Here is a 15,649-nt window from a genome sequence, read left to right on the forward strand (position 1 = left end):
TTAAAAATTAACAAACAAACAAACAAACACCTAACTCACAGCCATCACAATCCAAAACAAGCAAACAAACTGTGATGAAGCAGAGAAACTACCCACCAGCACACCAAGGGTTAAAGAGAGCCTTTGGGCCCAGCTAGCCCCACCCTGTTATACCTGCAGCCAACGCCAGGTCTGGAGGGTGGAGAAAAGGAGGGAAGCTGGCTCACCTCAGGGCTGACCGGCAAAGAGAAGGATCACTAGCCTGCCAGCCAAGGCATCCACCTGGGAGGAAGCACTGTCTCTCCAGCCAAGGGAGACTGCAGAGGAGACCTAGGAGCCTCTGGTACCTAAGGTAACTGAGTGAGCAAAGCCCAGAGATATTGTGGGGTTCCAACTTGCAGCTGCCCTGCCCGAGGAAGCCTGGGACCGTGGCAAGATGCCACCCAAGATCCACAGGAGGGCACTAAGGGAGGCAAGCCAGCCACACAGCAAATTGGACTAGAGGTGCCATGCCCCAAACTGAACAGACACTGGTAGGAAGTAGCCCAGGACGGTGGCTTTAGACTCCCTACTGGGAGGGCTGCCTCTGTTCAGGGGTTGACGCACACAGTGCCCTGGACTAGGACCCGGTGGAGAGGGAAGAAGGGCTAGGTCCTTCTATCCTGCCCTCCTCCAGCCTTAAAGACTGAGGCCCCTCTACAGAGCAGGGGGCTGAAAGCCAAGGACTCTAACCACTAGTCCCTCCAAGCCCCCTGCCACACAAACCTAAAATCAACAAAGCTTCTTATATTATTTGTTGTAATGCAGGATATTTTAATTTTACTCAGTTATCTCAAATTCTTGAAGATGTTGGGTTGACTCTCCTTAACTTACAGAACCAAGCACACAAAATAAAAAAACCCACAATTGTTGCACTTATCAAGTTATATCATAAAGCCTGTATAATTTTGAAAAAAACAGTGCAGCTTTTTGCACCTAAATGCAGGTGGCTGTATCTTTTAAAAGTTGAGTGCTGCAGCTTGGCTGTATATATGTAGGGAAACAATTTCACCTGTCAATGGATACGTAATTGAGGTCTCTGCAGTATCCAATCCATCAGTATGCAGTGCAATTTGTTGTAGCTAGACAGGGTGCAACTGTTTGTGAAAACTTAAACACTGCAACTGTTCTACTGTGAAAAGATACTGAACTCCATTAGTTGTACCTGCCAAGAAATAATCTAATCGTACATGTATGAGGTGCAGAAAACAGGGATTTGTACAGATGAAGTGATGCACCTGTTTTTTTCTGTCAATGGTTGTACAATATAGCTGGTCACAATGGTCAAGGAGTAAGAAAAACTATCTGTTTATATCTGTCAAGGGAAGCAGCTGACTGAAAACTGTCAAGAAAGAAGATTCTGTTTTACTTACGGCAGTGTGGCTGTTAATACCTGTCAGATAAGCAATCCAGCTGTTTACAATGTTCAAGGAGAAATATACATTTTGTCACACATTTTGAAGGTCAAGAAATGCAGCTGGCCATAGCTGTGAAGGGGTAAGGAAAGCAGCTGGGTATACCTGTCAAGATATAAGAAATGCTACTGACGACAACATTAAAAGAAGAAAGCAACACAGCTGGACATAATGTACGTGCCAAGAGATAAAAAACACAGCTAATTTTGCTCATCAAGATGAAGGCAATAAAGTTGATCATACCTATCAAGAGGACTAATCCACAGAGACCTTTCTACCAACACTACAAAAAGAAGGATTCTAGGTGGACTCCTCCTGAAGGTCAAAACAACAGATTGGACTTCTACATAGAGTGCTTCCGCCGACGTGCATGGGCTGAAATTGTGGAAAAGCCCCATCACTTGCCCCATAATCTCAGCCATGCAGAACACTATGCCATCCACAGCTTCAGAAACAACTCTGACATCATAATCAAAAAGGCTGATGAAGGAGGTGCTGTCGTCATCATGAATAGGTCGGAATATGAACAAGAGGCTGCTAGGCAGCTCTCCAACACCACTTTCTACAAGCCATAACCCTCTGATCCCACTGAGGGTTACCAAAAGAAACTACACCATTTGCTCAAGAAACTCCCTGAAAAAGCACAAGAACAAATCCGCATAGACACACCCCTGGAACCCCAACCAGGGGTATTCTATCTGCTACCCAAGATCCATAAACCTGGAAATCCTGGACGCCCCATCATCTCAGGCATTGGCACCCTGACAGCAGGATTGTCTGGCTATGTAGACTCCCTCTTCAGGCCCTACGCTACCAGCACTCCCAGCTATCTTCGAGACACCACTGACTTCCTGAGGAAACTTCAATCCATCGGTGATCTTCCTGAAAACACCATCCTGGCCACTATGGATGTAGAAGCCCTGTACGCCAACATTCCACACAAAGAGGGATTACAAGCCATCAGGAACAGTATTCCCGATAATGTCACGGCAAACCTGGTGACTTTATGACTTTGTCCTCACCCATAACTATTTCACATTTGGGGACAATGTATACCTTCAAATCAGCGGCACTGCTATGGATACCCGCATGGCCCCACAGCATGCCAACATTTTTATGGCTGATTTAGAACAACACTTCATCAGCTCTCGTCCCCTAACGCTACATTGATGACATCTTCATCATCTGGACCCATGGAAAAGAAGCTCTTGAGGAATTCCACCATAATTTCAACAATTTCCATCCCACCATCAACCTCAGCCTGGACCAGTCCACGAAAGAGATCCACTTCCTGGACACTACTGTGCTAATAAGCGATGGTCACATAAACACCACCCTATATCGGAAACCTACTGACCCTTATTCCTACCTACATGCCTCCAGCTTTCATCCAGACCACACCACAGGATCCATTGTCTAGAAGCAAGCTCCACAATACAACTACATTTGCTCCAACGTCTCAGACAAAGACAAACACTTACAAGATCTCTATCCAGCGTTCTTACAACTACAATACCCACCTGCGGAAGTGAAGAAACAGATTGACAGAGCCAGAAGAGTACCCAGAAGTCACCTACTACAGGACAGGCCCAACAAAGAAAATAACAGAACGTCACTAGCCATCACCTTCAGCCCCCAACTAAAACCTCTCCAACGCATCATCAAGGATCTACAACCTATCCTGAAGGACGACCCATCACTCTCACAGATCTTGGGAGACAGGCCAGTCCTTGCTTACAGACAGCCCCCCAACCTGAAGCAAATACTCACCAGCAACCACACACCACACAACAAAAACACTAACCCGGGAACCTATCCTTGCAACAAAGCCCGTTTTCAACTGTGTCCATGTATCTATTCAGGGGACACCATCATAGGGCCTAATCACATCAGCCACATTATCAGAGGCTCGTTCACCTGCGCATCTACCAATGTGATATATGCCATCATGTGCCAGCAATGCCCCTCTGCCATGTACATTGGCCAAACTGGACAGTCTCTACGTAAAAGAATAAATGGACACAAATCAGATGTCAAGAATTATAACATTCAAAAACCAGTTGGAGAACACTTCAATCTCTTTGGTCACTTGATTACAGACCTAAAAGTGGCAATTCTTCAACAAAAAAACTTCAGATACAGACTCCAATGAGAGACTGCTGAATTGGAATTAATTTGCAAACTGGATACAATTAATTTAGGCTTGAATAAAGACTGGGAGTGGATGTGTCATTACACAAAGTAAAACTATTTCCCCTTGTTTATTTCCCCTCCTCCTGTTCTTGTAAAGTGCTGGAAATGGCCCACCTTGATTATCACTACAAAAGGTTCCCCCCCACCCCCGCTCTCCTGCTAGTAATAGCTCACCTTTCCCGATCACTCTTGTTACAGTCTGTATGGTAACACCCATTGTTTCATGTTCTCTGTGTATATAAAATCTCCCCACTGTATTTTCCACTGTATGCATCTGATGAAGTGAGCTGTAACTCATGAAAGCTTATGCTGTAATAAATTTGTTAGTGTCTAAGGTGCCACAAGTACTCCTTTTCTTTCTAAGGATATAGTCTAACACAGCTGCTACTCTGAAACCTGTCATAAATGTAATGCAGTTTTTAGCCCTATTCTGCCAGGCTTCCTACTACAGAAAAAGAAATGGTATACATCCTCACATTCACCACAAATTTGTGAGAACTGGCAATCCCACAGATACCTATTAGACTCACATTAGACATCTACTGTAAATCCAGTCCTTTGCATCTATGCTTGATTGTGCCCCCAGTTCTATGAGGGGGAAAAATTGTAGACAGAAAACTGGAGGATAGCTCCATACTATATAAGCATGTGGCTCTTAAAAGCGAAATGATTTTTTTTTAAAAGGGTCAGAATCCTGGCTACAAAATGTTTGAAAAATACTTGTGTATTTATTTTGCTTGAAATGTACCAAAGCAACTTGAGATTTTAGATTAAGACACACCAGCTGGGCTTCATTGTGATATACCCTTAATTTTAGCAATTGTCAGATTTGCTATGACAATGTTTGGTTTGAAAGAAACAAAACAAAACAAAACTGTGTGTTTTTTTTTACAAGTTTAACGCTACTCATGGTACAGTATCTGTAAGGTGGCTATTTTGAAGCTAAGAAATTTAAAAATGGTAATCTGTTGTCATTTAATGTTTTTATTCTTTAGAAATTCTTAAAGGGTTTAATAACTAAGAAAAGAGCAGCTTCTGAAGTTTAATGCAGTAAGGTACTATGTAACTGTCCAAACAACAATGTGTGTTCCAGGTTTCTACATATTCATGCAGCTGGTGTGAAGAAAGACTGCCAAGATTTTTGTGCCAATAATTATTCTCATTCTACAGTTTGAAAACAAGACAACGGCTTTGTCAGGAAAAATCAAGTTTTAAAGAGCATTATAATAATAACTGATGCCAGCAGTGCAGATGTGGAATTTGCAGTTTCAAATTTTGGGGCCACATCCTATTCCTGCTGAATTCAATGGAAGTTTTACCATGGATTTCGCTGGGAGCAGGATCAACCCTTTAGGCTTTTCACAGTGGAAAGTTCCTGTTTTGTTTTTGTGAATTAGTCAGTCTTCTTCTCCAGTGAAATTTCCATAAAGCTTTAGCCAGAGGAAATATTTGGAACATAAGGAAAACACAAAGTAGTATAAATATTTGTTTCTGCTAAGAGAATGGCTTAACATACTAGTGCTTATTAATAACTACTCAAATCTTTTAGACTTCTGAAAAGCCATTTCAAGTGCTTGATCCTGAAGTCCTTGCTCAGGCAAAATTGGGAGTTCTGCTTAAGTAAGGCATGCAGGAGTGGCCCTTAAGTCCTTGATACTTCTTTAGGTAAATGAGGGAACACTCCATAATTCAGAGGAAACAGAACCTGGCACTATACATCAGGTAAAGGCACTTATCCCCTACTGTGGAAAAATGGTGGAGTTGTTCAGCTCAGTTGTTGAATATCCCCCAGATTTGAAGCTATCTATGGGAAAGAAATTGAAAAGGAATTATGTTTATGCACCTGGTGTTTATTTCTTGTTTTTGATTTGTATGAATAAGAGGACATCAGTAAATTAACTCAGGGACTTGTTAAAAAGCAAATCATAGCTGGCTTCATTTAAGCATGATATTTTATAGACTATTCTGTATTTTGTACCTAGAGCTCTGAGTAATTGAAAAACTCAGTATGTGTCAGCGCTGAGTAGAACATATTTTCTTGATCAAGTCATGAGTTTAACAAGTGGAAATTTGCCTGGCCAAGTCCATATTCAATATCCTTTAAAAAAATATTCCATGACAGTTTAAAGATTTTCTTCAGCTGTTTTACTTTGTCTCACAGATGGAGATGAAACTTCAAACAGTACCATATTTTGGAAATAAGTGTTTCTCCTTACTGGAAAAACAAAACCAAAAAACAAAAATGTAGAATGCTTGTATTATGTTCATAATTTAAGCCAAGGATTCTTTCCATGATTCAAAAGAAATTTCCTCTAGGTATGTGGACCCAGGTAGAATTTTACTAATTTTATTTTAAATTTGCTTTTTCTTCATAGAAGTCCTTCATGAGTGAAGAAAAATACTGCATTTATCTAGGAATCACCTGATTCCATAGGACCCAATCCTACACAAGCAAAAAATTCCATTAATCTCAAGGGATTCTAAGGAGTGAAGGCAAATATTAATTTATCAAATATGTAACTAATATATGGTTATTTCCTTTTGTAAGTATATTAATAGTTGGAGAAAAGTATATCTACATAGGTGCCTAGTTTAAATGGTTTGTTTCCATGTAGATTAGTCCATGTTTTGCAATCAGTGTAACTGAAAGATATCAGCATTATATGTTTTCTAGGTTTTCTGATTATTGTTGTTTAATATTTATATTACATAGCATCCAAAATGTGCCAGGCACTGTACAACTCGCCACAGTTCATGCCCTTAGAGAGCTTACAATCTAAATGAGCGGGTGTAAAAAAAAAATAAAGGGACAAATAGACTCATAGACTTTAAGGTCACAAGGGACCATTATGATCATCTAGTCTGACCTGCTGCACAACGCAGGCCACAGAATCTCACCCACCCACTCCTGTAACAAACCCCTGACCTATGTCTGAGCTACTGAAGTCCTCAAATCATGGTTTAAAGAATTCAAGGTGCAGCGAATCCTCCAGCAAGTGACCCATGCTGCAGAGGAAGGCGAAAAACGCCCAGGGCCTCTGCCAATCTGCCCTGGAGGAAAATTCCTTCCCGACCCCAAATATGGCAATCAGCTAAACCCTGGGCAAGACTCACCAGCCGGACACCCAGGAAGAACTCTCTGTAGTAACTCAGATCCAACTCTATCTAGTGTCCCATCACAGGCCATTGGGCATATTTACCACAAATAGTCAAAGATCAATTAATTGTCAAAATTAGGCTATCCCATCATACCATCCCCTCCATAAACTTATCAAGCTTAGTCTTGAAGTCAGATATGTCTTTTGCCTCCATTGCTCCCCTTGGAAGGCTATTCCAGAACTTCAGTCCTCTGATGGTTAGAAACCTTCATCTAATGTCAAGTCTAAACTTCCTGATGACCAGTTTATATCCATTTGTTTTTGTGTCCACATCTGTACTGAGCTTAAATAATTTCTTTCCCTCCCTGGTATTTATCCCTCTTATATATATTTATAGAGAGCAATCATATCTCCCCTCAGCCTTCTTTTGGTTAGGCTAAACAAGCCAAGCTCTTTAAGTCTCTTTTCATAAGACAGGTTTTCCATTCCTTGAATCATCCTAGTAGCCCTTCTCTGAACCTGTTCCGATTTGAATTCATCCTTCTTAAACATGGGAGACCAGAACTGCACATGGTATTCCAGATGAGGTCTCACCAGTGCCTTGTATAACGGTACTAACACCTCCTTATCTCCACTGGAAATACCTTGCCTGATACATCCCAAGACTGCATTAGCTTTTTTCACGGCCATATCACATTGGCGGCTCATAGTCATCCTGTGATCAACCAATACTCTGAGATCCTTCTCCTCCTCTATTGCTTCCAAGTGATGTGTCCCCAGTTTATAACAAAAATTCTTGTTATTAATCCCTAAATGCATGACCTTGCACTTCTCACTATTAAATTTCATCCTATTACTATTACTCCAGTTTACAAGGTCATCCAGAACTTCCTGTATGATAGCCCGGTCCCTCTCTGTATTGGCAATATCTCCCAGCTTCACGTCATCCGCAAACTTTATTAGCACATTCCCACTTTTTATGCCAAGGTCAGTAACAAAAAGATTAAATAAGATTGGTCCCAAAACCGATCCCTGAGGAACTCCACTAGTAACCTCCTCCCAGCCTGACAGTTCACCTTTTGCTGTGACCCATTGTAGTCTCCCCTGTAACCAGTTCCTTATCCACCTTTCAATTTTCATATTGATCCCCATCTTTTCCAATTTAGCTAATAATTCCCCATGTGGAACTGTATCAAATGCCTTACTGAAATCAAGTTAATTAGATCCACTGCGTTTCCTTTGTCTAAAAAATCTGTTACCTTCTCAAAGAAGGAGATCAGGTTGGCTTGGCACGATCTACCTTTTGTAAAACCATGTTGTATTTTGTCCCAATTACCATTGATCTCAATGTCCTTAAGTACTTTCTCCTTCAAAATTTTTTCCAAGACTTTGCATACTACAGATGTCAAACTAACAGGCCTGTAGTTACCCGGATAATTTTTTTCCCCTTTCTTAAAAATAGGAACTATGTTAGCAATTCTCCAGTCATACGGTACAACCCCTGGTTTACAGATTCATTAAAAATTCTTGCTAATGGGCTTGCAATTTCATGTGCCAGTTCCTTTAATATTCTTGGATGAAGATTATCTGGGCCCCCCGATTTAGTCCCATTAAGCTGTTTGAGTTTGGCTTCTACCTCTGATGTGGTACTATCTACCTCCATTTCCTCATTCCCATTTGTTGTCCTACCATTATCCCTAAGTTCCTCATTAAAGACTGAGGTAAAGTATTTGTTTAGATATTGGGCCATGCCTAAATTATCCTTAACCTCCACTCCATCCTCAGTATTTAGCGTCCCACTTCTTCTTTCTTTGTTTTCTTCTTATTTATATGGCTATAAACTTTTTACTATTGGTTTTAATTCTCTTTGCAAGGTCCAACTCTATTTGACTTTTAGCCTTTCTCACTTTATCCCTACATGTTCTGACCTCAATAAGGTAGCTTTCCTTGCTGATCCCTCCCACCTTCCACTCCTTGTAGGCTTTCTGCTTTCTCTTAATCACCTCTCTGAGATGCTCGCTCATCCAGCTTGGTCTACAACTCCTACCTAGGAGTTTTTCCCCCTTTCTTGGGATGCAGGCTTCTGATAGTTTCTGCAACCTTGACTTGAAGAAATTCCAGGCCTCCTCCACCTTTAGATTAACAAGTTCTTCAGTCCAATCCACTTCCCTAACTAATTTCCTTAATTTTTTAAAGTTAGCCCTTTTGAAATAAAAAACCCTAGTCACAGATCTGTTTTTGTTTATCCTTCCATTTAGTTTGAACTGGCTGAGAATTTGAAAGTGGAAGGCAGCTTGGGTGAAAGTGATCATGAAATGATAGAGTTCATGATTCTAATGAATGGTAGGAAGAAGAAAGCAAAATAAAGACAATGGATTTCAAGAAGGATGACTAACTCAGGGAGTTGGTAGGTAAGATCACATGGGAAGCAAGTCTTAGGGGAAAAACAATAAAAGACAGTTGGCAGTTTTTCAAAGAGACATTATTAAGGGCACAAGAGGAAACTATCCCACTGCATAGGAAAGATAAGAAATATGGAAAGAGACCACCCTGGCTTAACCAGGAGAACTTCAGTGATCTAAAAATCAAAAAAGAGTCCTACAAAAAGTGGAAACTAGGTCAAATTACAAAGGATAAATATAAACAAATAACACAAATATGTAGGGACAAAATTAGAAAGGACAAGGCACAAAATGAGATCAATCTAGCTAGAGACATAAAGGGTAACAAAAAAACTTTCTACAAATACATTAGAAGCAGGAGGAAGACCATGGACAGGGTAGGCCCATTACTTAATGAGGGGGGAAAAATAATAACAGAAAATGTGGAAATGGCAGAGGTGCTTAATGACTTCTTTGTTTTGGCTTTCACCAAGAAGGTTGGTGGTGCTTGGACGTCTAAAATAGTGAATGCCAGTGAAAATGAGGTAGGATCAGAAGAGGCTAAAAGAGTGAAAGAACAAGTTAAAAATTACTTGGACAAATTAGAGGTCTTCAAGTCACCAGAGCCTGATGAAATGCATCCTAGAATACTCAAAGAGCTGACTAAGGAGATATCTGAGCCATTAGCAATTATCACAGAGAAGTCATGGAAGATGGGAGAGATTCCAGAAGACTGGAAAAGGGCAAATATAGTGCCCATCTATAAAAAGGGAAATAAAGACAACCCGGCGAATTACAGACCGGTCAACTTCTGTACTCGGAAAGATAATGGAGCAAATAATTAAGTGGGACGCAGTTGAGCCGGGCACGGTGGATGAACCACCGATCAGCGAAACGGGTGAAGTTGCCCCCAGCGCGGAAGTGATTTCTGGTGTCCCACTTGCTTGTCAGCTCGAAGGCTTTACCCTGGTCCAGTTTACGCTTTAGGGTTTCCACATAGAGCGAGTGGATGCAGCCTTCAGGGTCCTCTCCAGCATGCTCCTGGTGCTCGGGGTGACGATGGTGTTGTCATTGGACCTGATCTGTGGCACCTGATGTCACGCTGGTCCCGTCCAAATTCGCCATCCAGGGAGCTGCTCAGGAAGGTGGCGATGTCTTGGTTGGAGGGGGCTCTGCGGATCCGCTTCTTTGTCACGTCATGCAGGGCATTCACTGTGATGTTCCTTACCGTGGCGTCTGGTCACGCCAGGAGGCGGAAGGCGTGGGTGATCACTGCGATGTTACACAGGTCGCCCATGCGGGGGACTTTGGCGCCTCCATGCCTGTGGGCGATGCAGACCAGCTCGTTGCTGGCTCTCTGGGGAAGGAACAGCCACTTCTTCGCCAGCTGCTGGATGATCTTGTCTGCCTTGTTGAGGGGCACCTTTGCCACGGCGGATCCCCTTAGCTCCCCTTGCGGCTTCCCGCAGCTCCCATTGGCTGGGAACGGTGAACTGCAGCCACAGGGAGCTGCGAGTGGCCCTACTTGCGGACACTCAGGTACACGAAGTGTCTCACAGCCCACCAGGGGCTTACCCTGAACAAGCCGCGAACCAAGTTTGGGAACCCCTGCATTAGAACAATTGGTCAAGGATTGTGATGGATTATCCAGCAATAGCAATTTTTAAATAGAGATTGGCTATTTTTCTAAAAGCTATGCTCTAAAAATTGTTTTGGGGAAGTTCTATTGCCTGTGTAATACAGGAGTCAGACTAGATGATCACAGTGGTTCCTTCTGGCCTTGGAATCTATGAATTTATGAATTATTGCTGAATCTTGCCTTGTTGTCTATAGTCCTGACTGCTCTGATCCAGGTAATTTTTTGCTTTTTGATTATATCCTTCTGTCTTTTAATCACCAAAATGGAGTGTTGTCAGCATACTTTATTATGATTTAATTTACACTGAACAGATACTCAAGGAAGCACTGCTTAAAGAGAGGTGCATATGCAGCTGAAACTTCTGAAGATGGCATGACTATTTCATTTCAATGGTGAATGATCCAGGATACTGACAGAAACAGCTTTGTAAACTGTCTGTGACCCACAAGTTCCAGGACACCCTCATTCAGACTCAGTACTGTTCCATAATTTTAATGAAGTAGCAGGTCAAGTGTCGTACGAGGAGTGGTAGGTTGGACAAACATATTATATTTGAGTAAAAAAGTTTGCCTGAGACACCCAATATGGAACCATCTGTATACTTATCACTTTCATTGTGTAATATTTCTGTTGCCAGGTTGTTTGATTAGCATTGTGTGTAGTTGGTTGTGCCCAGGATGAATAAAAATCAATGATTTTAAAAAAAAAATAGAAAAATTTTAATTTAATTTAATTAAATTTTAATTTAAATCAGATTTTTTTTGATAAAATGCTTTTTGAGGAAAAAACCTATGTACATTAATTAAGATACATTGTAGCTCAAAGATATCTCATCATGGAATAGGGATTATAAATTCTAATTCTACAGTATGAGACAATATATTCATGTTATTATGGACCCAATCTTATGAGGCTCCAGGGGCTTCTGTATAGATTATTTAGATTAATCTTTCTATCTACCCAATGGGACTCAGTATTCAGTCTAGAAGATACCATCAAAGATGCTTAGTTTTGCAGTTTTCAAACTGTGGATTTGTGTCTCCAGAGATAACATGCTTGTTAACAGGAAAAATGTTTTCCAATAAATAAATAATATATAGAGGTGAGAAATAACAGACCTCAATCCCATTGTCCCTCTGCAAATTTGTGTACACGGAGTCAATCCCTTACCTCTCTCTAAAAGTGCAAAGTTTCAAAAAGTTCAATGAATAGAAGATTGTTGGATGTGAAATAGATCTGGACAAGGAGAAGTCTGGAGATAAATGTGAGAAGGGAGGGACAGGCAGAAGAAACAAAAAAGTGAAACTGTTTGAGCAGCATATTCTAGAAGTCTGAAGGTCTTTCTGAGTGTAGCCTTCATTGATTTGAGATCTACCATACCTTTCTCTCACTGGAAGGGAAAACCTATAACGGCAGCAGGCCGTAAGAGAGACCCAGTTTGGGAATATTTTAATGAAGTTCCTCTGTCTGTGGGTAAGACAGGCATGCATGCAAAATGCAAACAGTGCAACAAAGAAATTCAAGTCCTGGTTGCCCGAATGAGACGACATCATGAGAAGTGTACCTTCTCATGACGAAGGTGTGTTGAAGATAATGAAAGGAACATGTCTGAACATGCAGGATCTTCAGGTTGGTAAACTTTTTTATTTCATACTTCTTTCTTAAGGACTGAACATAAGAACATAAGAATGGTCATACTGGGTCAGACCAAAGGTCCATCAAGCCCAGTATCCTGTCCTCTGACAATGGACAATGCCAGGTGCCCCAAAGGCAATGAATGTTATCATCAAGTGATCCATACCTTGTCACCCAATCCCAGCTTCTGGCAAACAGAGGCTAGGGACACTATTCCTGCCCATCGTGGCTAATAGCCATTGATGGACCTATCTTCCGTGAATCTATCTAGCTCCCTTTTGAACCCTGTTATAGTATTGGCCTTCACAACACCCTCTGGCAAGGAGTTCCAGAGGTTGACAGTGCGTTCCGAGAAAAAATACTTTCTTGTTTTTGTTTTAAACCTCCTACCTATTCGTTTCATGTGATGGCCCCTTATTCTTGTATTATGAGAAGGAGTAAATAACACTTCCTTATTTACTTTCTCTATACCACTCATGGTTTTATAGACCTCTATCATATCCCTCCTTAGTCGCCTCTTTTCCAAGCTGAAAAGTCCCTGTCTTATTAATCTCTCCTCATACGGAAGCCGTTCCATACCCCTAATAATTTTTGTTGCCCTTTTCTGAACCTTTTCCAATTACAATATATCTCTTTTGAGATGGGGCGACCAGATCTGCATGCAGAATTCAAGGTGTGAGTGTACCATGGATTTACACAGAAGCAATATGATATTTTCTGCCTTATTATTTATCCCTTTCTTGATGATTCCCAACATTCTGTTAGCTTTTTTGACTGCCGCTGCACACGGAGTGGATGATTTCAGAGAACTATCCACAATGACTCCAAGCTCTCTTTCTTGAGTGGTAACAGCTAATTTAGACCCCATCATTGTATATGTATAGTTAGGATTATGTTTTCCAGTGTGCATTACTTTGCATTTATCAACATTAAATTTCATCTGCCATTTTGTTGCCCAGTCACACAGTTTTGTGAGATCCTTTTGTAGCTCTTCGCAGTCTGCCTGGGACTTAACTATCTTGAATAGTTTTGCATCATCTTCAAGTTTTGCCACCTCACTGTTTACCCCTTTTTCCAGATCGTTTATGAATATGTTAAATAGGACTGGTCCCAGAACAGACCTTGGGGGACACCACTATTTACCTCTCTCCATTCTGAAAACTGACCATTTATTCCTACCCTTTGTTTCCTATCCTTTAACCAGTTACCAATCAATGAGAGAACCTTCCCTCTTATGCCATGACTGCTTATTTTGCTTAAGAGCCTTTGGTGAGGGACTGTCTTCCTTCTGGACTATTCTTGAATTCTCACGTTTGAGCAAAAAATGTAGCTGTTACTCTATGGTACTATCATTTTAGATGCAGTTGTGATACAAAATAAATAGCTGAAATAGGCAGATCTTCCTTTTACAATTTCACCTTTAAAATTGAGTGTCACTGAATGTGATGAGTAATACTAAATGAGCAGTATGGTAATAATAATTAAATAACTGCATTGACTTATTTTGTTTAGGAGAATCCATCCTCAACATACAGCAGAGGTGGGCAAACTACGGTCTGTGGGCCACATCCGGCCTGTGGGACCATCCTGCCCGGCCCGAGCTCCTGGCTGGGGAGGCTAGCCCCCTGCCCCCCCCACAGCCTCAGCCCACCATGCCGCCAGCGCTCTGGCCCACCGCTTCTGCCAGGCAGCGCGGGTGGCGTGCCTGACTCCGGCCGGGCTGTGAGCTCCTCCTGCTCTGAGCAGCATGGTAAGGGGGCAAGGAGGTTGGATATGGGGTAGAGGGTCCCAGAGGCAGTCAGGGGGCAGGGAGCGGGGGGGTAGGATAGGCGTGGTAGTCCCAGGGGGGCTGTCAAGGGGTGGAGATGTGGATAGGGGTCGGGGCAGTCAGGGGACAGGGAGCAGGGGGAGGTTGGATGGGTCAGAGGTTCGGGGGGGGGGGTCAGGGGACGGGGAATAGGGGGAGTCGGATAGGTATGGGAGTCCCGGGGGAGCCTGTCTGGGGGCAGAGGTGTGGATCAGGCCAGGGCAGTCAGGGACAGGGAGGTGGGGGGGTCTCGGGAAGGGGCATCAGGGGACAAGGAGCAGGGGGGGTTGGATGGGTCAGGGGTTCTGAGGGGGGCAGTCAGGAGGTGGGAAGTGGGAGGGGGTGGATAGGGGGCAGGGGACCGGCTGTTTGGGGAGGCACGGCCTTCCCTACCCAGCCCTCCATACAGTTTCGCAATGCTGATGTGGCCTTCGGGCCAAAAAGTTTGCCCACCCCTGACATACAGGATTCTGAAGACTATCCACCTTCAAGATCACCATCATTTTCTATAGTTTCAGAGTTATCTGCCAATGATAGTGTTTCAGTCACATCATGTATGTCACATAGCCACAATATATCACCTGTGGCAAAAAGAAAAAAAAATCTCCATCTTCCAGAAACAACCACAGTTAAATTTGTGATAAGAACCAGCAGATTACAAAAAGAGGTAATTGATGAAAAAATTGCCTGATTTCTTTATGCAACAAACTCTCCTTTCTGTATGATTGAGAAGCCACACTTCATTAACATGGTTCAGTCATTAAGACCAGGATACAGTCCACCCAACAGAGCAGATGTTGCAGGCAAATTGCTGGATAAAGTGTATGAAAGAGAAATTGAGCAGTGTGCAAAAGGTCTAGATCAGCGTTCCCAAACTTGTTCCACCGCTTGTGCAGGGAAAGCCCCTGGCAGGCCGGGCCGGTTTGTTTACCTGCCGTGTCTGCAGGTTCAGCCGATCGCGGCTCCCACTGGCCGCAGTTCGCTGCTCCAGGCCAATGGGAGCTGCTGGAAGTGGTGGCCTGGGATGTACAGGAGCTCCAACTGGCCTGGAGCAGTGAACCACGGCCAGTGGGAGCCGTGATTGGCCGAACCTGCGGATGTGGCAGGTAAACAAACCAGCCCGGCCCGCCAGGGGCTTTCCCTGCACAAGCAGCAGAACAGGTTTGGGAACTACTGGTCTAGAGGATAAAATTGTTAACGTGAGTCTTGATGGGTGGAGCAATGTCCACAATGATCCTGTTGTATGTGCTTGTGTGACTACAGAAGAAGGGAATGTCTTCCTTACAGAAACAATTGATACATCAGGAAATGCAGAAACAGCAGAATACGTACAAGAAGTAGCAGTAAAAGCTATAACAAACTGTGAAACAAAATTCAAATGTCTAGTATGCAGCTTGGTCACAGACAATGCTGCAAGAGTATCCAAGATGAGAAGAAATTATTTAGAAGAGAGTGAAGGGAGT

The sequence above is a fragment of the Caretta caretta genome, chromosome 3 (assembly GCF_965140235.1).
Source record: "Caretta caretta isolate rCarCar2 chromosome 3, rCarCar1.hap1, whole genome shotgun sequence".
Lineage (NCBI taxonomy): Eukaryota > Metazoa > Chordata > Testudines > Cheloniidae > Caretta > Caretta caretta.